At 38.4% G+C, this 25,084-nt stretch overlaps 1 protein-coding gene across 17 annotated transcripts in view; it reads right to left on the bottom strand.

The window, feature by feature from the left end:
* RASGRP1 (RAS guanyl releasing protein 1) overlaps positions 1-25,084 on the bottom strand; it is a 996,665-nt gene that overhangs the window by 701,717 nt on the left and 269,864 nt on the right. For 5 of the 17 annotated variants that reach the window (XM_068549119.1, XM_068549073.1, XM_068549130.1 and 2 more), the window contains one exon: positions 21,448-21,661. The exons of the other annotated variants lie outside the window; for them this stretch is intronic. The gene's annotated coding sequence lies outside the window, so the exon portion shown is untranslated. The remainder of the gene's footprint in view (positions 1-21,447; positions 21,662-25,084) is intronic. 17 annotated transcript variants of the gene reach the window in all.

Genomic DNA, 25,084 nt, shown 5'->3' on the forward strand with positions numbered 1-25,084 from the left:
TTGAGACAATGTCCAAAGGCATCCACTGACCTTCCTCCTAGAAATATTATTGCTCAAAAACAAATAACATATGATATCGCTTATATGTGGGATCTAAAAAGCGGATACAAATTAACTTATTTACAAAACAGAAAAGGACTCACAGGCATAGAAGATAAACTTATGGTTACCAAAGGGGTGGGGAGAGAGAAATTAGGAGTTCGGGATTAACATATACACACTACTATATATAAAATAGGTAAACAACAAGGACCTACTATATAGCACAGGGAACTCTACTCAATATCTTATAATAACCTAAAAAGGAAAAGAATCTGAAAAAGGAAAAAAAAACGTGTGTGTGTGTATACATATATATATAAAACTGAATCACTCTGTTGTACACCTGAACCTAACACAACATTGTAAATCAACTACACTTCAATACCCCGCCCAAAAAAAAACCATGAAAAAAAATAGATGATGCCTTATTTATCAGAGCATTTTTTTTTTCCTAGATCAGTGGATTTTCCCCCTACTTCTCTGCTATCTCCCCAGATGTGAACTAAATTAGCAATACAGAGACCAAATTTTAAAATAAAAATCACATACATAAATACATAGTCAACTTAAATACACAGTCAACTGAAAACATCCTGGAGGCAGGGACGGGAAACACTAACTGTGATTCCACCCTGCCGTGACTGGCATGAAGGTTAGTCTCCTTCCCAGGACCACCAGATTCACAGTTCCGGGGACTGTAGCTCACACAGCAGTTTCAGGAATGGGACCCACAGCATTTGCAGTGCCCAACCTGCTTGTCGAATGCGGTGGCCCTTCTACAAATTATCTTTTATTCTTTTCAGTGACTATAGACACATACCTGACAAACTGGTAAAATATGAGGAAACTTGGAACAGGTATTGAGTCTTGAAATAAGGAAAGTTGAATGTTTCTGCTTTCAATTGCCCTGAATATAATATCTTCTAGAATTACAGGCCTAACAGGAACCCTCAGGAATTATGACATTCTTGTCTCAAGAATAATAAGGTGTCGCACAACAAGAAACCACTCTGAGTCTTTCTTTAAAAAACAAACAACAACCTCTCCCTCAAAAAATAATTCTAAAAAGGAGCTGCTAAAATTCTATTGAATGATGCAGGCTTGCCTCTAACCTCTCTCATGCCAGCAGATCCTTCCTGATCGCTACCCTCAGTACCATCCTATATTAAAAATAGAGGCTGGCTCCATCAAGCACAAAGTTTCAGGCTCCCCACAAGTATCCGTGGTCTCGTACTTGGCCGGCACCTTTCTGGGCACCAGATGACTCAGCCTGGAAAACATTCCTCCAGGTCCTTAAAATGTAACCTCACTCCTCCACCCATCTGCTCCTTAAAAGGAGAAAACTCAAAAGTTGGTTTCTACAGGTTTGGGATCCAACAAATATCTGTGGCAAATATTTGCTGGTTTTTTTTTTTTTCCCCCCAACCAACTTTCATGACCTAGAAGAAGCTGCACCTGTCTTGGAGTTTAGAGAAATGAACCAAGGTGCTTGAAATACAGGCAATCATGTCATCTCAAAAAGCCAGAGGAGGATATCCAAGTCTCAAAAGGAAAATTCTTATGAAAAATGTAGTGAAAGATTTACCACTTTCCTTTTTCCCTTTGGAAAGAAGTCAATGGCCATTGGGTATTTAAAGGAGAACAAAGACTCCGGGAGAGAAAGGTGAAAGTAAATATTTGCAATAATGTGTCACTGCATTTTACATAATGGGCCAGCCGTCTTTGAGATCTGACATCTTTCACACCTACAGGCTGTTGGTTTTTTTCCTTATTTGCTCTCATGAGGCAAGCCTCTCTTAGGCTGCCAGCCACCAACGAAGCTGCTGAATGAATACGAGGACACTGAGGGGCATTTGGCCAACATGACCTCAGACGTATTGACACACTGCGATGAGATGGTGATATAATTCAGTTTTTCCATCACTAACTTTCTGCCAACTAATATTCCAATGTGTGCCTCAAGGATGTGGTAAATGTTGGTTTAAGATAAAAAAGTCAAGACAAATATTAGTGTGCTACATAAAGGTACCACTTTCGGTGAGAGCTGGATCCCATCACCAGAGAGCCTGATTTCATTGGTCTTAAGTGCAGCCTGGGCACCACCATTTTTAAAAACTCCTCCATTGATTCTAATGAGCAGTTACGACTGAGAAACACTGCGTTTGAGAATTGCCAGAATATTTTGTATTGTATTTGGAACGATAGATAAAACTGGCCCGATGACCCCATGCTAGATGTTAAAAGCTGGACCTGCAGAGAAACAGGGAAGGGGGGATAGACGGATAAATAGCAGAAGAAGAAAGGCCACCCTACCCCAGCCTGAAATCTAGTGAAAGAGACAAAACACACAAATAACAGTAACAAAGTATGAAGCTTGATTAGTACAATCCTTGAGCCCAGAAAAAAAAAAATGTCACAGAAGACCTAGCAGAAGTTTAGTGAAAATCTGTAAGGTCTCCAGACAACCCAACTTCTGCTCTGTGGACCTGGAAGTGGATGGCACCCCCCTTCCCCTCCCCACAGCCCCTCAGGGCCCGGGTGCAGTCCTGGATGCCCTGGGCTCTACCAGGATTTCTCTCCTCATGGGGATTTCCACACCAGCTGAGCAGCTCTGTATGCCAGAAACTGGAGGAAGGCGAGCAGGGTAATGTCCAGGAGCACGCTTTGTCCCTTCCATCTCCTCAGGGCCAGGACCTTCAGGCTTCCCAGAAACCCCTTTCTTCACACCAGTTAGGAAGGCTGTGCTCCAACCACACAGCAATGGGTTGACAAGTGATCACCCTTTAGTGTTAACTACCTTGCCTCACTCATTGAAGAAAAGGCCTCTGCTTCTAGTTAAGGGAGTCTGAGAAAGGAAAGGTTTGAGAGGGTTGGAGCAGGGGTGATGGGAATAACTTCTGTGTCCCTGGTATCATACAGAAATGAGGGAGCAAGGGACACTTACTGTGTAATACGCGTGAGTCAGGATGATGTCCACTGTCACGATGTGAAGTATCAGGGGAAAATGTTGATACTGATAGTCCTCTAGAATCTATCATCAATCCCACAATAACAAAATATAAAGATTTTCTGGGCTAGGTAAGGTACTAATAATTATATTTTTATGAATAATTATAATTATCTGTTTTTCCATGAATCCTTTATCACTGATATTTAATTTCCATGGCACAATAATTAATGTATGTCATTAAACACGTTTCACCTTTGAGTCATTTGGGTAAAAAAATTAACTCTATTCGGGGGTATTTCATTCTTATGCTCCTTGAACTGACAGCCTGGTGGTTTGGTTCCAGGTTTATAAATTACAGGGAATACTGTTGCCAGGAGCTTCCTCATGTTTTGCCCTTTTCTGCCTCCCTTTTCTTTGTCAATATACATCTATCTGGGCAGGACTTCTGACTATGATAAACAAAAGAGTCAGCAAATCTTCCCAAAAAACAACTATAAAATAGGATAAAATTATCAAAAACAACCATTTTAGGGCTTTGGAAACTAAGGAAAGACAAATGACAAATTGAGAAGCATTTACTTATAAAAAACTGATAACCTTTGGGTAAGAACAGTGGAACTCAGGGGCCTTCTTGCCTGGGGCTGCTCTCACTGTCCCTCCAACTCCAGCAGCTTGGTAGTTCTACCAGGGTAGGGCTGGTCAGGAAATCTAGCAGCTCCCCTGCTAGAGAGGCTCACTTGTGCCCAGTGGGGCTGTCAGTTAAAGTAGCAAGACTGGTTGGAAATGAATGGGGACCCTAGAGCTCCCATACCCTAAGGATGCAGTCATAGTTGGGGTGAGTAGCAGATTAGCAGACTAGTCAGATATTTAACAGGGAGATTCTGGAAATAAGAGCATGGTAGAGAGCCTAGATAAGACCCCAGGCTTGGTGGAATGCTGCATACACACCCGGGGAGACCCAGGAGGGCCTGGTAGAAAGTAAAATCCAGTGCAGACCTGAAAACTGTCTGACTTTGAACATGCTCCTGTCAGCAGAAGGGGAAAGTTCTGCTGGCTCCAGCACAACCTGTGACCAATCATTGGTAGACGCCTGAGCTGTGCAGACACAGAAGCCACCTCTGGGAAGCCAAGCTAATAAAATGAAAATAAGAATTAAAAACAAAAAACAAAAAAAACTGCTTGACATCATGGAGGAAACAGATTCTGCAGATTAAGTCCAAGCAAGTTACTAAAACAGCAACAACAGTAGCAAAAACAACAAAATCACAATAACTTTCAAGGGAAAAAAATCAGAATCTAGAGTTTTACTGTAACATATTTTCTGAAATGATTGGTTCTCTACAAAATAATATGTCACAGGCAAAGAATAAGATGGTATGGCCTACATTCAGAAAAAATATCAGTCAATAGAATTGTCTTTGAATGGGCCCTGATGTTGGATTTTGCACATGAAGGCATTATCCAAAAGAAAGTGAAAGGAAAAACGACTGAAGAAAAAACTGAACAGAACACTACTGACCTATGGGACGGTATCAAGCAGTCAAACATACACAAAAACAGAATCTCCAAAGACAAGGATTGTGGCAGGAAAAAAAATATTTCAAGGAATAATGGTCACACATTATAGGTATACAGTAACAAATTCTGGCAAAGAAAGATAAAGAAAATATCCTAAAAACAGACAGTTGAACAACATATAGAGGTATAACAAGAAAAACGATGGCTGACTTTTTAAGAAAAAGCATGTAATCCAGTTTCAAAAAAAAAAAAAAAAAAAAAAGTCTATCAACCTAATACTCTGTATATCCAGTAATAATATCCTTCAAAACAAAGGTGAAATAAAGACATTTTCATATAAATTAAAGTTGAGAGAATCCACTGTCCGCAAATCTATACTGTGAGAAATGCTAAACCAAGTTCTTCAGGCTGGAGTGAAATGATACCACTTTGAAAATTGGTAATTTGGTTCTATAGGAAGGTTTTAAAAGTTCCTGAAACCATAAATGGGTGGGTAAATATACAATACTGTTTTTTCCTAATGTCTTTGAAAGATATTTATTTAAAGTAAAAATAAAGAACATTCTATTTGGGGGTTTACAACATATATAGTAGCAAACTATATGACAGCAATTGGAAAAAGAACAGGTAAGGCAAATGGAATTAAACTGTTGTAATCATCTTACATTATACATGGAGTGATATTATATTAATTCCAGATACACTCTAGTAAGTTAGGTATATATGTTATAGTCTCTCAAGCAAATACTGAAGAGTAAAGCAAAAGGATAAAAATAAAAGGCTAGGAGAGGACACAAGGTAGGACACTAACTATATATATATATATATATTTAACTGTATATATGTATGTGTGTGTATATATATATTTGAGAAAGGATATGTATTCAGGCTATACAAATAATTTTTACAATTAAGTAGTTTTTTAAAAGACAAATAACGCACTAAAAATGGGCCAAAGACATAAATAGACATTTCACAGAAGAAGATATAAAGATGCTCAACATCATTAGTCATCAGGGAAATGTAAATTAAAACCACAGTGAGATGCACTACACACCCACTAGAATGGTTAAAATTAAAATGCCAAATATACTTATGATCCCGCAATTCTTCTCCTCAGTGTTCACCCAAAAGAAATGAAAACATATGTCCACAAATTAAGTTGTACAAGAATGTGTCTTGTACCTTTATTCATGATAGCCAAGACCTAAAAACAACAAGATATCCATCGAGAGGAAAGTGGATAAACTAATTGTGGTATATTTATACAACAGAATACGACTGAACAACAACAACCACAAAAAGGAATGAACTACTGATGCATGAAAGAACATGCATGAACCTCAGGGACAACGTGTTGAGGGAGTGGGAGGGAAGCCAGACACACAAGAATCCATATTGCATGATTCCTTTTTGTGAACTTCAAGAAGACGCAAACAGCCAAAGCCAATTTGGGGACATAAATCAGAGCAGACAAGATACTTGAAAGGATTTTTTTTTTTTTTTTCAAATGTAGCTCAAATGGTCAGAAGTTGGACAAATTGGAAGCTGATATTCAGAGCCTGATAGGAACTTTTTTTAAGCCTTCTCCCCTAAGCTAAAATTAAACTATGTACCCAAAGGGAATGAAAACCATTCCAAAGACAAACAGCTCTAACTCTAGAATGCAGGTGGAATCTTTTGATTTCTATCTTAGTTGAAGATCCTCTCCCTGATAGAGGGAAGCAAATTTGAAGATAGTGTAAATAGATTTCAGGAAGGGCGTGGGGAGGGCGGGGTAGGGGGAGTCAGTCTTGATATCATTCAGATTGCAGCCCAATTCTCTGAGGAATTAAAGGCAACTGTTCTACAACTTGTACAACTTACATAACAATTTGAATCTTTACAAGAACAGAAAAAGTCCACCTCTCCTTTTTACCAATTCCAAAAATTCCCCTATTCATTTCAAAAGGCTTATAGGTATGGCAAAAATTCTGGTCTCAGAAAACAAAAGTCCTTCTTGAAGGAACTTGCATTCTTTCTCTGTGCCTTCGAGATGTAAATATTCTACTAGTTTTCCCTAGTAATTGAGGGCCACCTCTTTGAAATGCAGACTTCAAGGACGTAAATTCTTATCAGAAGGAGAAAAAGGGGGGTCTATTTGGAAACCAGGCAGATGAAAAAATCTTAAAAGTCTTCTCCATAAATATTAATGAAAAGTTTAAGCCATCTGAGCAGGTAAGATTAATTTATTCCATCTGCCAGAAACAAGATTTGGATCCAACTCTTTTGTAAACTAGTGAGTTTTGCATTATCATACCTGTTTCATGGCTAAAATTTTAAAACGAGAATTTTATTCAAATTCATGTGATCTAGGGTAATGTGGGGGAAAACAAGCTTAAGTTTGTTGGCCTAATTAAAATAGTTCTGTCTTTAGAGTTATCAGTATTAAATATAAGGCAGGCATACAACTTTTATTCTACCTAGGTTTACTAAAAGTTAAATAAGCTCAAGTTATCTCTTTCACAGATTTGTCAGCAAAAAAAGATAATTTAAGATGATGGTTAGCTGTTTAATGTCTCATGAAACTTTCAAGAGTAACGTAAACATGATTGTTAAGAACAAGTATATTAAATAGATGTAAGGAAGACAAAAGTTTATAAACGAACCTTTCAATAATAATTTGCTTCATGGTATGTCTACTTAAAAATAGTTTTCAAAATCTTTTTGGTAACTTGAAACCTCAGTTATACTGAAATCAGTTAAATGATGGATATTGTGAATGAAAAATTTTGCTTGCCATATCGGTAAACAAAGGATGTGGCAGCCATCAAGCCATCACATTACAGCCACCCTGATGGTGAGCCCTGAGGGAACTCAGGATGGAAACATAATGACCACCTTCAAATCATCAGACACTGCAGCCACCCCCCAACGGAGCACCGCAAGGAAACTAAAGGTGAGAAAACACAGGATACTGGCCCCAGAGAGCTGAGGTGCATATCGAAGGAATGATTTCAGTGAGCCCAGACTCTTGCATCTCCCCAAACACAGAAAAGCTCTAAATTCCTCAACTTGAGATGTCTGGTTTTCTTTAATTAACAGTAATCTTTCCAACTACCTGGTCCTTGTTGCAAAAAACGCCTCTATATCCTGGCTCCTCCCTCACCTCTTGGGAGCAGTTCCTCAGAGCTATCTGAGAGGCTGACTCCCAGGGTTAAGTACTCAGTTTTGCCCACCAAATAAAACATAACTCTCAGCTTTTAGGTTGTGCATTTGTTTCATAGACAATATTCACTGAATATCTAGATCATTTCCAAATAACATAAAATATTGAAACATTAATGACTATACACGTGTTTATTCACTATTGACTTCCTTTCGCAAAGGAACTAAAGATATTTAGGTTTATTAGCAAACATGTTTCGTTCCACATTGAAAAATTTACTATGAAGAAGAATATACTTCTAGAAATTGTGAAATGTATTTATAAATTTGTCAGTCCACAGAATGTTAGTGTAACAGTTCACAATTGCTTACTTCTTAGTTTTACTAGGAATTAACGATTCTAAGGGTTACGAATTCTAATTAATATACATAATTAAAACTAATAGAAATAATAAGGGAAACATCTCTTTGCAAGGAAAGTAGGGTGTGGTTTTGGTACAAAAAGGTATGAGGTATGGAAAGTGTGTTTGTTAAGGGAAAAAGAGAGTAATTTTGTCCTAAAGTAAAACAACTGATTGCTCCAGAATGAGCCAGAGGGGAAAAAACATAGGACAAAATCTGAATTAAAAAGTTGTAGGAGGTTTGTGGGAAAGGAATCTTATGAAATTAAATTTTATATATGGTCAATCTGGCTAAGATTAGAATGGGTTATTTAAGTTTTCTTTAAAAATGCATTTTAATAACAAACGTATACTTGTACAAAACTAGATTCTGGTTTTCTCTCTGTTAAAAGGACAAAGCTTTCTTAGATTATTGGTCGGCTTTTATTAAAATATTGCAAACAATATTCTCCTTTACCCTTTAAGTAATCTTCCTGGAAAGCAAAGATTTTGTGTCTCACCAAAATAATTTACTCTGCTCCACACTGTCTTTATCAGGTCTTTGATTACTTAAGAAAACACAGTCTTTTCAGTACTAAAAAAAGCCGTTTTGTTCACAACTATTCAACCTTCTGTATCTGCCTTTAAAATCTTCTACTGTCACTTTAAATAGATAATTAAGTATTATTTCATCTGTGATGTTTAAACTTCTAAGGTTATATTTGTATGGATATACGTTATTAATAAGGGTTCCATAAATTATATACAGTTCCTAAAAATCTGATATGTCACGGTACTCTGTTAACGGACGTAATACTGCTTATTATCTTAAAATGTTATTACACAGAAATAACCAAATTTCCTTGTCAATTCCATTATAATAAACTCTCATGAGATCTTTAACCATGGGCATTTTTAAGCTTTTTGTTATTTACAGACAGCTATTGTTTTATTTTAATGCTTTTGCAAAAGTGAGATTTAGGAAAAGGACCCTACCAAGAATGCTTGACCACTGACATCACTGCCAAATTACCAGATGTCACACCTTGGGTACATATTTCACAACTGAAGAAGGCTCGACCTGACATCTGGTCTATGCAAACACTGTAGACCTCAAAATCAAATTGGGAACAAAAGTAGCAAACATCAAGGTCGACTGTTTCTTCCCAAGATATTGGCTCAAGAGGCTCAAGAGCATTTCTTTTCATTCCTCCTTCCCTCTCTGACCATATTTTCCTAATTCTTACAGCAGGAAGGTCTTTATGATTCTTTTGTCCACCTATTGCCTTGCCCTGGCCTGGCAAGATTTTTCACATATCTCAGGCCATTACAAAGGAGGGTAATCCAACCTCCAACCAATGGTTGGATTTCCTATGATGCTGGTAATCCTATAGTTCTTTCTGCCCATCATAAGCTTCTCCCTGATTTCCAGTGCCTCAGTTTCTCTGAAACAAGCTTGCTGGATACACATTTCAGGGGAAGTGGAGACAGTTACATGAAACACATAAACAAACCAACTAGCTTAAAGAAGTAACGCCCCTAAAGGATTATTTCTTGACTTACATGATTCTAGCTGGTTTGGGTCTCAGGAGCACTCTCCAAACCGTGGACATTGTCTTGTTGCTAATAATTATTATCATCTCCCTTACATGCTATATTCTCTCAAAAGTTTTAAATGCACACGGACAGCCACTGACCAGCCAACAGATGGTCTCTCTCTGACTAGAACAACAAAAGAGACCAGAAGAATGTAACTAGCTCCAAGAATAGGAGCCTGATATTGTCTCTGTGAATACTACACCAAGACCTGAGAGGCAATGGTAGCTGACACTCATGCTAAGATGGAAGTTTTTGATCAAACCATTTGATGGTCAAGCGAATGATCAGACTGTTGAAACAACTTTCTAAGCCCAAGATGGAGCCGGTCCTGCCCAGGGTATCATATCAGCAAACTAAAACTCAGATAACCTTTGTGTCACTATAAGTGCTCTGTTTAATCAGAAACGCACTATATCCAGTCAGCCAATCTCCGAACACCAAGCCAATTCTGGGCCTTTTCACCCCAAACAAGGTTGGCTAAGTAACCCCAGCCTATCAGATATTTTCTGTTTTTCTCTTCCTTGTTTTCGTATTCTTTGTTTGATAAAAGCTTCCTGCCTTCCACTCCACTTTTCAGTTCTTTTCAGTTGGGTCTGACTGACTGTTCACTTCAAGTGTTAAAATTTGTTCGTATCACCTAAACTGTTCTCTTTAATATTATTTTAACAGTATATAAAGTACTTAGCATAATTTTTCAATAAATGATAACTACCATTATGGTATCCTTTTACAATTCTCAGAAACAAAACAAAAAAGAGTAATCTGGGGATAAAACTTTATCAATGTTCAGTTTTTATTCCAAAGAATTTTCTTAAATGATCGTGCTTTTGATATCACATGTATACAGCTGCCATATGTTTCACAGAGAAAATGATTCCTAGACCGTATGATAAAATAAACAGATTCGTTTTATCTTTTATAATTACTGTTCTATAGCTATTAATGAGAGAGCATTTTTCTGACTCCTTCAAAAATCTGTTGATCAAAATGTTCCCCATTTAAGGGAAATTGTGGGACTTCCCTGGTAGTCCAGTGGTTAGGAATCTGCCTTCCAATGCAGGGGATGTGGGTTCGATCCCTGGTTGGGGAACTAAGATCCCACATGCCCCGGGGCAACTAAGCCCGCACGCGGCAACAAACAGCCCATGCGCTGCAACAAAAGATCCCGCATGTCTCAATTAAGATCCGACGCAGCCAAATTAATAATAGTAAATTAAAAAAAAAAAAAAGAAATATCCAGTATAGGAAAAGTTAAAAGAGACAGATTTTTTTAAAAATAAATAAAGGAACTGGTAATGACAAGAAGGAAATGACACGTACTGCTGCTGCACCTGGTGGGTCAGCTCACGTCTCACCCCTGTGGGCTAACTGGAGATGAAGTTATTAGTGTCTTTCACAGCAAGGGGAGTTCTAAGAATTCTTTGCGAGAAGGTTCTGTTTTATTCCCTGGAATATGGGAGAATAGCAGCGGCAAACGTCCAGAGGCTTTTTACCCCAGCAAGTCCTAACATATTTTAACTGTCGCAGAAGAATCTGTGGTAGGTCAAGTTCCCCAGGGAAGGGACTCTGAGGCTCTGAAATTGCATGCAAGAGCTTTCTTTAGGGACAGCTTTTAGGATTGGGTCAAGACAGAGGCTGGCTGTAATGTGTGAACTGAGGCTCCTGCTAACCTTACGGGGAGCTCTGGGGCTCGTGATGCCTTGAAGCGTGAGGAACAGCCATTAGGTGTAGGCTGTCCCTGGGGAGGGTGCATGGCCTTGGGCAAGGCAGCACTGATGGCCAAGGGCAACTCCTAGAGGAGAATCAACCAATCAGCTGCCACACTTCCAGCTGCTGGAGGAATGAGTACCTCGGTGCTGAAGGGGGATCCGAGCAGAGCATCACCACCTCCCATTCCACAGCCTCAGAGATTCTGAATCTCTCCCTGAGAGGGACCAATGACTAGTTGGCCAAGCTGTTGCTTTACATAAATACCTAATTAAACTTAAGCGTCTTTTGCTGCTGTTCTTGTTGCTGCTGTCTTTAGCTTATCTGTGATTCTCTGGAAGATTTGAACTTCCACTCCCTAAACCAAACTGTCTATCTTTTTATACAGATTCTTTCTGCTGTTTAGAATAGACCAGAAGGGCAATCCCACATCTGAGGAGAAATGCATTTCCATATCCGGAGAGGTCCCCACATTGCTACTTTGGGCACCTTGGGCTTGATATGGCTCGCTTTAGGGGAAGACTTCCTGAAGTTAGGAAACTGTGATCTCAGAGTTTGGATTTTAAATTAAAGCTCTGTTTGTTGATACAGCTGAGAGTGATCTGTTGGGGGGGAGGTGAGGGGGGGGGGGTTATTGCCAGCATGGGCAAAATATACTGGTTTCTGCTCCTGAACTGAAATTTAACCAATATATCTTACATATTACTGAAGCCACAGACTGATGTATAGCCTGTGGAAGGAAGCCTGTGAAGGTGGTGAACTAGATTCAGAGACAGAGAGAGATCAGAACAGCCTGTCCATCTCTGGTATGTAAGTGTAGTACCCAAGCAGGGAGGCAGATGGTTGTTTTGTCCCGGAAACAGCTGCTTCGGAATTTCTGTGGTTAGATACCTGCGGGAGAGCTGATAAAGTGAGGAGCATATAAAGGATAAAGTGAAGAATAAGAGAAAAAGGAGGAGGATTACTGAGAGAGAGAGAGAGAGAAAGAATAAAGGAAAGAATTACACGTCCCCCTTCTTTGGTCAGTAATAACTAGATAAATTTTAACTCAAATAAAGAAAGAGAGGGGTAGCATAGAATGACTACTCTTTTGTCACCAGAACCTCTGCCTCATTTGCGAGCTGAGTTTGATGAAGAAATATGATAACGATGATGATGATGACGACGACGACGATGATGATGATGGAGGAGGTGGAAGAGGGTGAAGAGGAAGAGGAGGTTAAAACTGAGAAGGGGGAGATTTAGAACCAAAACCACAGCTGAAATAGGAAATAGAGGATGGTTGCCTCAGGAGTCCATGAACTTGCCTCGAGATCTTCTCTACTGAAAACCTGTAAAAACTTTGCAAATTTCTGCTGAAAAGCTTTGAAGAAATGAAGAAATCAAACTTGAAGCATCTTGTTTAGCACAAAGAGGATGGCACCTGCAGTGAGAATATCTGTTTCAAGTTCCATCTTGTCATTTAATAGCCACCTAGTTTTGGTTCATTATTAATCTCCCCAAGCCTTATCTATGAAATGGAGCACAGAGAGATGACATAAAAATCAATCAATAAATATGAATGCCAACATTTTGTACTTTGTATGATGCTACATACATTTATTACCAGATTTTGTTTTAGAAAATGCATTTTTGTGATTAATTCTCTCAATCAATAAGAATCCAGATACTTCTTTTTTTATTTAGGTTTGTTGCAAAACACTTGAAGAGGATTTAAAATCTCTTTCATCTCTGAGTCAATGAGATAATACTTCCTTTCTTAAGCACTGAGCAGCGATAGACATTCATTCAAGCAAATTGAGAGATGGTTGGTAAACTTTAAACTTGATATACGTCAGGCATTTACTGCATTCAAGTTTTCCTTACATTTTACGTCAATAAAACTAAACCTCCTTTGGAAATATCTATCAAAAAGTATGTGTTCATTTTTAAAATATAACTGTTGTAATGTTCCTAATAATGACTCTATGGCAATGCAAGATCATCACCCTAAACTACTTTTGAATCATTAGGAACTGCTAAGAAAGAAAGATTCATTAGGAACAGCTTTGTTATTATGACAAATATATTGTGACAACTCCACTACTTGGATTATTTCAACTCTTTCAGAATTGGTCAGCAGTAGAAATGGCATCTTCAGTTAACCCAAAGATCCCATTCCTTACTACATGAGATAGCTAGGATTTTCCTTCAGTCATTGATCTCTGGAGAAATCTAGAACCCAAACAGGTAGACACAAACACATTTTCATTTGCCTTTCAGCTGAGTTTTTCCTCCTCAGATTTTGACCATCACCTGGAGCAGGTACGTAGTCACTCCTTTGCATTCACGTGTGTGGGCACTCATTTTCTCTTCCATCTTGCTTCTTTGCTTCTGCTTTCAATATTTCTCCCTGACCCAGAACACAGTAGTACTGACATGTTGACATAATAAAGTGGTTAACCAAAACACTTCTCAATATTCCTTCTCTTCCCTTGATTCGTCTGCTATTTTTAGAAGAACTTTAAGAAAGATATTGTGCCTCCACAAAGATAACAGCCAGACAATGAATATACCCCCCCAAAAAAAAAAAAAAAAAGGCAGCAAATATCTTGCTCACACAGATCCATGTTAAACAAGAATGACATCTGGATGCCATAAGGTAGATTTCTCATTTGCTGGTAGAAGGTTTTTCTGTTACAGAACCGTAAAGCAAGGGATGCTGTTAAAACTCATCTGTTCTCCATAGCAGCTCTGTCTAGTCTAGGTCTATGCTTAACCTGCTTTAAGTAAAATGTTAACAAGTAGAGAAGGTTTGGTATCCCCAGTGCTGAAAATTCAGATTAGTGATAAGTCATGGTCACTGTTAACCACAAGAAGGTGCTCCTTTCCATATGGAATAGATTCTAAGAAATTTTATTTTTCATTTCAAGCTCTGTGAATTATACTCAGAGTAAAAGAAAAAGAATCTTCTAAGATTCCAAGTAATCTGAAAAACCTATTTATATGACAGCATAAAGATTAATTGAAGCTTATTTCCCCTCCCAGGGCTCTGTTCGTTTTCAGTCAATACTTATGTCTTATGATGTCTGAAGACACCAAGGTGTCATCCTGAGACAGTGATCTGCACCTGATTTTGCACTTAAGAAGCTGCTTTGATGCACATCAGCATATTTTGCTGTTAGGTCAGGCCTTATGAGGGCACTCCCGGCATTACTCCCCCTGCAGTCAATGCCTCTGGGAACTGAGCATTCTCAGGCAAAAAGACTTTTCATGCTTCTGGGCTGGTGTTCATGTTTTGCCTCAGTTTCAAACGTTCCCATTTCCTTCAGTTCTCAACGTATTCAAACACTTGAAGTCTGACTCAGATGCCACCTCCTTTCTAGAATTCTCCCTCATTCCCCACAATTAGAATGAATCGTTCCTGCTTCCGCACTCTCTGCAGCATATTATCTGTCCCTCTATTTTGTACCTATCCATCCTCCCTTTTCCTATAGTTAATTTCACATCTGTTTCCTTTTTCCAGCAGAAATGCATAAATGCCTCTGGGTATCCCAGATAAAATAGGACAGATGGAAATAAGACTTGGTTTGAACCAAATCCATGTGATGCTTTGTTCAAGAAGATTTTTTAGAAAACCAATAGTCTAGGTCCTCTCTTTTGATTTCACATCTAGAATTTTCCAAGCAAACACTTTTTTCATGTCTCCTGACCTTACTTGGTGCTCATGCTGTAATGAAGACATTGCAGAGATCAAAAATACAAAGTTCTGCTTCTGAGAGTTGCTCATAGCTCAGGAAATCAAACAGAGATTCCCCTATACATCTCAGAAAGCCAAAGGCAAGACTCTAATCCAGAAGGACAGCAATTTAGGATGATTATTTCGTTCTAGTCCCCTGGTTATGACAAAGAAAAGTGTCCAATAGCCTGCATCCCCTACAATGAACTCTCCTTCTACAAGTATGGAACACTCTCGATCCAAAATCAACTCTTCACAAAAGCGGATTCCAATCCAACTAGAAGAAACAGCACCCAGAGGATAAGCACACCATGAACAATACTTGAGTTTTGTATCATGTCATGAACATCAAAAGTGTAGGGTTATGCAAACCTAGAGTGGGAAAAGGAACAGAGTCCAACCAGCCACCATGTCCCCCTCACTTAGGTCCCCAGGATTCTTACTTTTCCCAGAACCTTTCTCAAATAAACAGCTAATTTGTTTGTATTTCTCAAAGTGAAGGCTGAAACAAAATTTTCCATGGAATTGGTTCATGAGAGATGTTATTCTTATCTGTGTGGTAGCTGGCCCTGTGATTACCCCAGGGGTGAAGGGTGAGTCTAACATATAGTATCAGGGCAGAGCACCAAATCTGAGATGTGCAAATACATGCATCTTCCCTAGTGACAAAACACATTACTTTTTTTATAACCGTTTTAGCAACAAAAGCAATCTTTACACTTTATTAAACTCTCAACATTCCATAATCCCACCTCAAGATAAAAGTGACGAGATGGCTAATTTGGTACTGGTAGGGCAATTTTAGGACTATTTCCAGGTAGAAAGCCCCATTACTCCCATTTTGTAGGACAACAGATGAGGAAAAGCAAAGAATGAGTCAATTTTTGAGACTATTCAGGAAAACCCCTGATATCATGCACTGTTTAGAATTACTCAAACACCTGTAACAGGTAGCCCTGGGTAAGGACCCATGGAAAAGGCACAAGAGACATAGGATCCTTTGATACCTGCCAGCACAGGCCGTCTTCTGAAGAGGACAAGGCATATAACCAGGTAACGCTGTGACTGCTGTGCCCAGGTGCAACATTCCCCAGGAGAGGGATCTTTAAGGATCCAGGGATCCTAGGGAGAGTTGTATCATTAGGAAAGGTGATTGGGGTGCAGGGAATGCAAACTGTAAGACTCACCGTCTGAATGACATGATGCTCTTTACTTCCTACTGCTTCCCTGCCATTCCTCCTCCTCCACAGGCTTAAGCCCTTGTCAGGACACTGTTGGAGAGCACTGAGAATGCAGTACTGCTTTCCACAGCTTCTTGTTCAGGGAGAAATCTGTTATCCTATAAACTATGCTAATTTTCTTATTTTTTCCTGAAGTTCTTGAGAATACACCAAGAACATGCTTCACTTTGCCACCTGTTTTGTTGTTGTTGTTGTTAGAAGTGTTTACAATTATCAGAAGGATAAAGGTTCCTTCCCCTTTAAGAAGCCAGGTGGTAAAATAACAGTTGCACCTTTCTTCCAGGAAAAACAGTCAGGAGTGAACGACTCAGGGACAGTAGTGGACACACAGAGTGGTGTTCTGGACATCCCCTCAAGAGAGCAATTCAGTGGAGAAGAAAATGAGAGACTACAAAAACCTAAGGCTTCAGATGGCAGGAGGGATGGATTGAAGGGGAAGAAGTCTTACAATAACTTAAGAATGTGTTTATAGCTTCCACTAAATAGCAGAAGAAATTAATATCTATTTTCTATTTTCTAAACAGTAGTTTAATACATGATAAAAATTATTGTGCCAGAAGTTAGTTGGAAAGTAGCCAGAGGGCAACCATGGCACCTGCTCTGTTTGGGGCAGGGGGGGCGGGGGTGAGGTGGTAAGGCCAGGGATTGAAGTGGAGATCAACACAGATCAGTGAAATAACAAATTGTATATTTTAATGTCAAGTGTTTTAGGTAACCCCATTCCTAAGCACCCTTTGTACAATTCTCTTACTGGATGAGTTCATCATTAATTAGGAATAAGGTTAATAATAGGTTTGTGATAGTCAAAATCACTGATCAAAGTGCATCCACCTTCATCGCCCTCCTAGCCACACACTGGAAGACAGACTTGAGTGAAGGGGAAGAGCAAGAGGGGCCAGGGAAGGGGTCTGCGAGGACCTGAGTCTTCAGGCTCAGCTCACAGCCCACTTCCATCTTTGACAGCAGAATGCTGGTTACCTTGAGATACAAGCTCAGCTCTGCAACCGGCTTTGTCACCTCCAGCGGTCTTTATGATACAAATACTACTACTCATGATTCTGGGAAATTTACCTCCTACTCTATGGTAATTTCTCTCTCCACCAACTAAAGAAAGGACAAAAAATCACCTGCTCTCTCCTGTCCTTGATTGTACTCCTCCTCTTCCTTGCTTAATCAAATTCAAGTCCCTTGCTTGAAAGAAAAGCCGTGTATGCTTGGCTTGCTTGCTTTGCCTTTGCTCACTGGCCAGACCACTGCATAATGCCCATGTTTAGGCAGCTTCTAAGTCAAATTATGGGGTAAATATGAAACATTTGATGTCTACACCCTGTGGAAAATTTGAAATATCTGCTATGACCTCAGCAAATGTCCACAGAAGAAGGACACTTCCCAAATAAAGAGCATGTCTGAATAAGAGCAAATACTGAAAAGATGTCAGATCAGCCAAGGTTAATTTAACACATTAAATGCAATCGCAATCTCAGTCAAAATACCAATGGAACATTATTTCTTTTATATTTCATTTGACAAAATTATTCTAAAATTTGCCTGGGAGAATGATCTATTAAAATAGCCAAGAAAAAAGTTTTAAATAATAAGATAAAGATGGAAGTAATAAGAAGAGGGAATTCATTCAAGTTATTAAACCATATTATAAAACAATAATAATTAAAACTGTGGTGGAAAGCTAGGAATACACAGATAAAGAGAACAAAATTTAAAGTTCAGAAACAAAGGCAAGTTCACATAAAATATGGTATATGAAAGAGTATCGTGTCAAATCACTAGAGAAATATTATTTAGGTACTCAGATAGATATAAAGGAGAATGTTAACTTCTTCCCTCATAACATACACCAATTTAAATTCCACACGCACTTAGGAACTAAATATAAACAATAGCACCACTTTAAAAATCCGGTAGAAAATATCAACTTTTAACTGATCTGAGACATGGAAGTTCTGACTAAGCAAATATTTAAGGGTAGAATCAGTAAAAGACAATACTAACAGATTTGAACTATAAGGCAAACTAATGACTGTCAAAAATGCCATCCACAAAATTAAAAACAAATGGAAAAGTCATATACACGCAAAGAGTAATTCATGGCAGAAAAAGATTATACTTAATTATAGAACAATTCAAAATCAGCAACAAATACAACAGAAATAAAGACCTAAAAATATGTTCAACGTAATAAACAGACAATTCAGAAAAGAAAAAAAAAGACTGGATAACAGATGAATTCTTATTGTTTCTAATAATAGATATGAATTTAAACAATAAAACACTATTTTGCCAACCAAATTGGCAATGACTGAAACAAAATATTCTCACTGAGACGCAGGAAAATGGGGGCATCAATGCACTACTGGTGAAACGTATAAATGTTTCCTACTTTCTAGTAAGATAGAATGACAAGATGTATCCAAAGCCCTAAAAACATGCATACTCTTTTAATTATAAAATCCTCTAAGAAAATTAATTAGAGACATTTTTCAAGATTTATGTAGTGGATATTAATCACGTTATTTATACTTCAAAAAATAAAAAACAATAATTAGAATTAAGTAAATATTATAAAGCCACTTAAAATGATGCCACAGAATATTAATATGTAACAATATTCATAATATATGGCTGAGTGTAAACAGCATATTTTAAAATATTACGGTTTTGATTTTGTAAAATCTTACACACACACATGCACACACAATCACATACACACACACAAATACACAACTAACTAGAAGGCTATACTTCACAATTCTACCAATTGTTATTGTTTGAATGGTGGGGTTACAAGTAATTTTTATTCTCTTTCCTTAGGCTTTTATGTGTTTATAAACGCCAAAGAATTTTATGTAGATTTAAGATGACAATTTTTCATTGAAGAAAATGATATTAAAATAGTAAAGACAAAGAGTAAGGTAATTATCATGGAATAAAGTATTTTATCTATGTCTCTCAAGAGGCACTTCTCTGCAAGGATAAAAAAAATATTCTTACAGTTCTTTAACCACATCCTCCTTAAGTTCAAGCACCAAGACACGGTTGGAAATAGTTGCTGGCAATCCTCAATTTTAATTTAGTTCCTGGAAATCTGCACTTTAACAGCTGGGAAAATGGACAACTGTGTATTAGTGGATTCACTTTGTCTTATGAACCTAGGCCTAAATTGCTCATATTTAGCTATTGGAAATTTGCTGGTATGAGCAAAGGGAGGTTTAGAATTTAACGATGTCAACAGTATTTAAAAAAAAAAAAAAAAAATCTAGTTTATCTGCCTCCAAGGAGATGAGGGGGAAAAAACTAAACCTTGGCAGCTCCAGGGCATTTTCTATAACTAGGCACATATAACTCTCCTGGAATAAAATGGATGTTTAATCCATTTTCCTTCCCTGTGCTTTTAGTCTACTGTCGCATCCAAGTCTTAAAGCATCTCTACAGCTAGTTGTCAGCAATAGCACCAGACTAAGACTGGCCTGGAATGTTCTGCGGGGTGGTGAGGCAGAGACTCTCAACTCCCAAATACTCATCCACTCAGAAAAAGATCAAGAAATATCCCCAGAAACCCCAGGGTTCTTTGAGAACCGTGTGCTCCAGGACAGGCCACTCAACTTCCCTGTGCCTCAACTCTTCACCTGAAAGATAGGGATAATAATGCCAAACTTAGGACGCTCCAATGAGGAATAAGTTTTACAAGAAGGATAGAAAATGGTTCGGGGGGAAATAGCCATACAAATGTGCTGCCATTTCAATAATGCTACTCTGGAAAAGCCACTGGTTTGAGCAGAATGAGACTGGAGAGTCTTCACTGGGGTGAGGTGTCGCCAGCACCCTCATGGGTTAGAGACTTGTGAAGTGACCTTTCTGTTTGACATTTGCAGCCATTGGATGGTGTTGACAAAGGGAATAGGAAAAGAAGGCTTCTTACCAATACCAAAATCTAATGAGAACTGAAAACGAGAGCAATACAGGCCTCTGCTATAAGTCCTTTAAAAGCCACTCTTTTAATCACTGATGGCAGAAAAAGTACAAATCAACTATTTTATTCCAATGTGCACACAAGCATAATCTTGTACTTTTCCTTCAGTCGTTTTCCTGTAATTCTTTCTCCTCTCACACCTGCCCTCTTGTCCTGGGTAATAATACCTCTTTTCTCTACAAGCTCACTCATCCTTAACTTTCTCCACTCCTTTACATTTATGCAGAGTAAACCAAAAGCACAATTAAAATGAGAAGGTTATAAACTAAGACAATCATCTCTACTGAAGAAAAAATACGAAAATTAGTGAGGAGGGATGCTCCTGGAGAGCTATTTTGGGGGAGTTTTCTGCGTTGGAACTGACTCAGTGGGCTAACTGGGCTAGGAGGCTTGAAGATGCATTCATTAAATTCATGCCCTTATCACTTTAGGAGATTTTTTTAGCATACATCTGATCAAAGAATCTAAAATACTAAATCTCTGGGATTACAATGACCTGCTATTTATGTGAACTTAAGGGAGATGTTATGCGAGCATGCTCATAGTTGTTCCAAATGGCTGTCACCAAACAACACAGCCATTCTTATTCCACATGTATTCTTTCACTAACGTTTTTCCAAAGAAATGAGAAGAAACAAAATTCATCCATCTGCTTTTTTCAAATAAATTTAAACCCATATAAATATTTATATTCAATATGGGGAAAGTATAAAGAATAAGGATCAAAACATGGGCTTTGGTGTTTGATTTTTTTTTTTAATTAAATATTTATTTATTTTTGGCTGTGTTGGGTCTTCGTTGCTGTGCGCGGGCTTTCTCTAGTTGCGAGTGGGGGCTACTCCTCATTGTGGTGCGCGGGCTTCTCATTGTGGTGGCTTCTCTTGTTGTGGAGCTCGGGCTCTAGGTGCGTGGGCTCAGTAGTTGTGGCACTCGGGCTTACTTGAGCTGTGGCATGTGGGATCTTCCCAGACCAGGGATCGAACCAGTGTCCCCTGCATTAGCAGGCAGATTCTTAACCACTGCATCACCAGGGAAGTCCCTGGTGTTTGGTTCTGAATGTTGGTTCCATCACTTGCTAGCTGTATTAGATTCCAAGGGTTGCTGTAACAAATTACCACAAATGGGGTGGTTTAAAATAACATAAATTATTTTCTCACAGTTCTAGAAGCCAGAAGCTGAAATCAAGGTGTTGGCAGGGTTGCTTGCTTCTGGAGGCTCTGAGGGTGACTCCATTTCATGTCCTTCTCTTAGCTTCTGGTGATAGCCAACAATCTTTGATGTTTCTTGTCTTGTAGATGCATCACTCCAATCTCTACTTCCATCTTCATATGGCCTTCTCTGTGTGAGGCACAAATCTCCCTCTCCTTTCTCCTATAGGAAGGACAGTTATTGGATTTAGGGCCCACCCTAAATCCAGGATGATCTCATCTCAAGATCCATGGCTTAATTACATCTATGAAGACCCTATTTCTAAATAAGTTCACATTCACAAGTAACTGGGGATTAGGACTTGGACATATCTTTTTGGAACTACCATCTGACCCATTTCACCAGCTGTGTGACTTTGGGCAAGTTATTGAGTTTAAGCCTCAATTTCCTTATCTATAGGGTGGGAATACTAATTACAGTATAGAATCATAATCAAGATTAAGCAAGGTAATACCTATAAAGTGCTCAGTATATTGCCTGGTTTAGAGTGAACATTCAATGAATGCTAGCTGCTGGTATTACTAGTATTGTCATTATTTCACTATTAAGCACCTGGCAGGATTTAGAGGTAACAAAGCACAAATTCTTCCCCCAAGAGTCTTATACTCCATGGATGCACACTGACTATAGACCTGGCTTTAACTTTTGTAACTCACAAAGTCCTTAATATTATGAAACACATGGTTGCCGAGACCCCTGAGATTACAGGGTACAGACTACAGTTGATTCCTGGAGTGCTGGTAAAAAGACTGGCTTTCTACTATGTAAAACAATATGGAGGGCCCTCAAAGGAGTTGCCATATGATCCAGCAATCTCACTCCTGGGCATATATCTGGACAAAACTATAATTCAAAAAGACACATGCACCTCTATGTTCACAGCAGCACTATTCACAATAGCCAAAACATGGGAAAAAACCTAAATACCCATTGTCAGATGAATGGATAAAGAAGATGTGGTACATATATACAATGGAATGCCATACAAAAAAGAATGAAATAATGCCATTTGGAGGGATGGATTGGGAGTTTGGGATTAGCAGATGCAAACTATTATATATAGGATGGATAAACAATAAGGTCCCACTATGTAGCACAGTGAACTATATTCAATATCCTCTGATAAACCATGATGGAAAAGAATATGAAAAACAATGTATATTTATGTATAGCTGAATCACTGTGCTGTACAGCAGAAATTAACACAAATATACTTCAATAAAATAAATTAAAAAAAAAAAGACTGGCTTTCTTTTCCTCTTCAAAATCAGCATGCTCTCCTATCCCCTCTTCTAGAACTTCCTAAAGGAAATAGCAAGTAGAAGAGATGCTGTTGTTCTAAGATTTCTGAGGGGATGCTTATTCTGAAGTTTTCCACCCTGACAAATGAAGCATCACTTAAAATCCCTGGCTAGAAGGGCCACCAATGTGACACTCTACAGAGGAAGCAGCAGGCAATAACTTTCTGCTAATCTTCCTAGCTCACTCTGGTTTCCTATCACTCTTCTATACTTTGACTCATTAGAGTGCATGAAGCTATAAACTACAGACTAGATGCACAATTCATTCTTCCCACAATGTCAACCACCACCAGTGGAAGTCAGCATTGTCACAAAATGAGAATTAATTTCAAAGGAATCAATTAAAACACCAAGTGCAGTATTGTAGTAGGGAAGAAGCTTTGTATTCCACTACAAGTTAATCACTAAAGGGATGTTGCCTATAAGCTTAAATTATACATAATGGCCCATCTCTGGGAACCGTGCCTCCCAGGCAATGAGCATTAAGCTAAAATACCTTTGTTTAGCTCACAGGAAACTTCCTGACCAGGCCCACTTGTGAATAACTGCAGGAAGGAAGAAATTAACACATCCCCTCTGGAGGCTGACTGGAACCAGGAAATGTTTGACTTTACTCCCTCCCCTTTTAGTATAAAAGAAGACTGAATTCTAACTCAGGCAAGATGGTTCTTTAGGACACGAGTCCACCATCTTCTTGGTCTGCCGGCTTTCTGAAAAAAGTTGCTACTTCTTGCCCTAACAACTCGTTTCTTGATTTATTCGCCTGTTGTGTGGCAAGCAGTATGAGATTAGACTTGGTAACAAACAAAATGAGAATGAATTTTAAAGTAATCAATTAAAACACCAAGTGTAGTATTAATGAATAGAATATCTACCAGAGTAATGTGTTGGGCATTCTGAAGAAAAAGAAACACAAATAAGAACTGAGTACAACAAAAAATTCTCACCATACCATCTTTCTTAGTCATTAAAAAAAAAAATGCATAACTATTCTCAGTTGAATTTCCTCCTAAGTCCTTTGTTTACTTATCTATAGGACATGAATAGCTAACAGAAAAGTGGAGGTTTCACCCACTTTATTGAACAAGGTATATACATCCACAAATAACTGGTTGTTGAGTTCCAAACTTTCATTCCATTTACTAAATAGTTTCATATATTTAGTCAAAACAGTCTAAAAAATTTTATATAGATGTGACCTATAACATATATACATATATTAATTAATTTTATTCCAAATCTTTAAGGATTGATTTAAATAAACCCTAGTGACAAGGGTAATAACACAAGCTTAACGCAGTAAAGAGTTTGAACTGGGTAGGGAGACAGTTTTTTGTTATTTTTTTTAATTCTTAAACAAACAAACAACATATAAAGAGACTCTGCTGCTACACTGTGAGCTTTGGAAATTTTTAAAGTGAAAAGATCTTAGGAGGTTTTTGACTTAAAAAAGAAGAGAAATATTTTAATGCCTAAGATCCAAGGATGTGAAGATAAGAGAAAACATAGCCATTTCTTTTTTTGAATTTAGTTGCATTTTTTCTGAAATCTGCTCTATTTGGAGTTGACAGGGTGAATGAGTGGCCCTGCTGGTCTGGTGGTTACATGATCCTATGCAAAATGCAGATGGCAGGAGAAATCATTCCCCATATGCCCCGACTTGGACCATCCCCTGTGCTCTCTGCAGAAAGGGATCATTCCATCCAACTCTGTGGTCAGTGGCAAAATGATTTGTTGAACTGCCCCAAAGCACACAGCCTGGCCTACTGATGAATTGACAACTCAAGGGGTCAAGCAAATGATTTTGTGTTTTCTTCCCAGGAAAAAGAAATTTAATTCTGGAATTCAGATGGGCCCATTATGGAAACTGAAATCTAAGACGGTAATAGAATGAGTGACTACAACCCTGGAGTGACAGAATCATGAAATACAAGGGGAAATGGTATTCCGGGATCCAAATACACAGCCAGAAATGGACTTGTCACAACTCATTTGTATGAGGCCAAGCTTTGCCTTGGTATTTAAGCAGAAACAAAACCTTGGCTATATGTTCCCTTTTGAAAAGTCACCCCAGCACCACAGACGTAGTTGTCTAATACTAAATCTTCTTCTAGAAAACAAAGTGAGAAAGAATCATGGCATTGATTTCCAATTAAATGCTAAACGCACACCCAGAACCAACCAAAGCTGCGTCCAGCCTTTAAAACATTCAAAAAACAAACACTAAGCCGTTTGACATACTTCTTCAAGGTGTTGGCCTTTTGGAAATCTTGGGGAATGTTAT

Source organism: Eschrichtius robustus, chromosome 1 (assembly GCF_028021215.1).
Source record: "Eschrichtius robustus isolate mEscRob2 chromosome 1, mEscRob2.pri, whole genome shotgun sequence".
Classification (NCBI taxonomy): Eukaryota; Metazoa; Chordata; class Mammalia; order Artiodactyla; family Eschrichtiidae; genus Eschrichtius; species Eschrichtius robustus.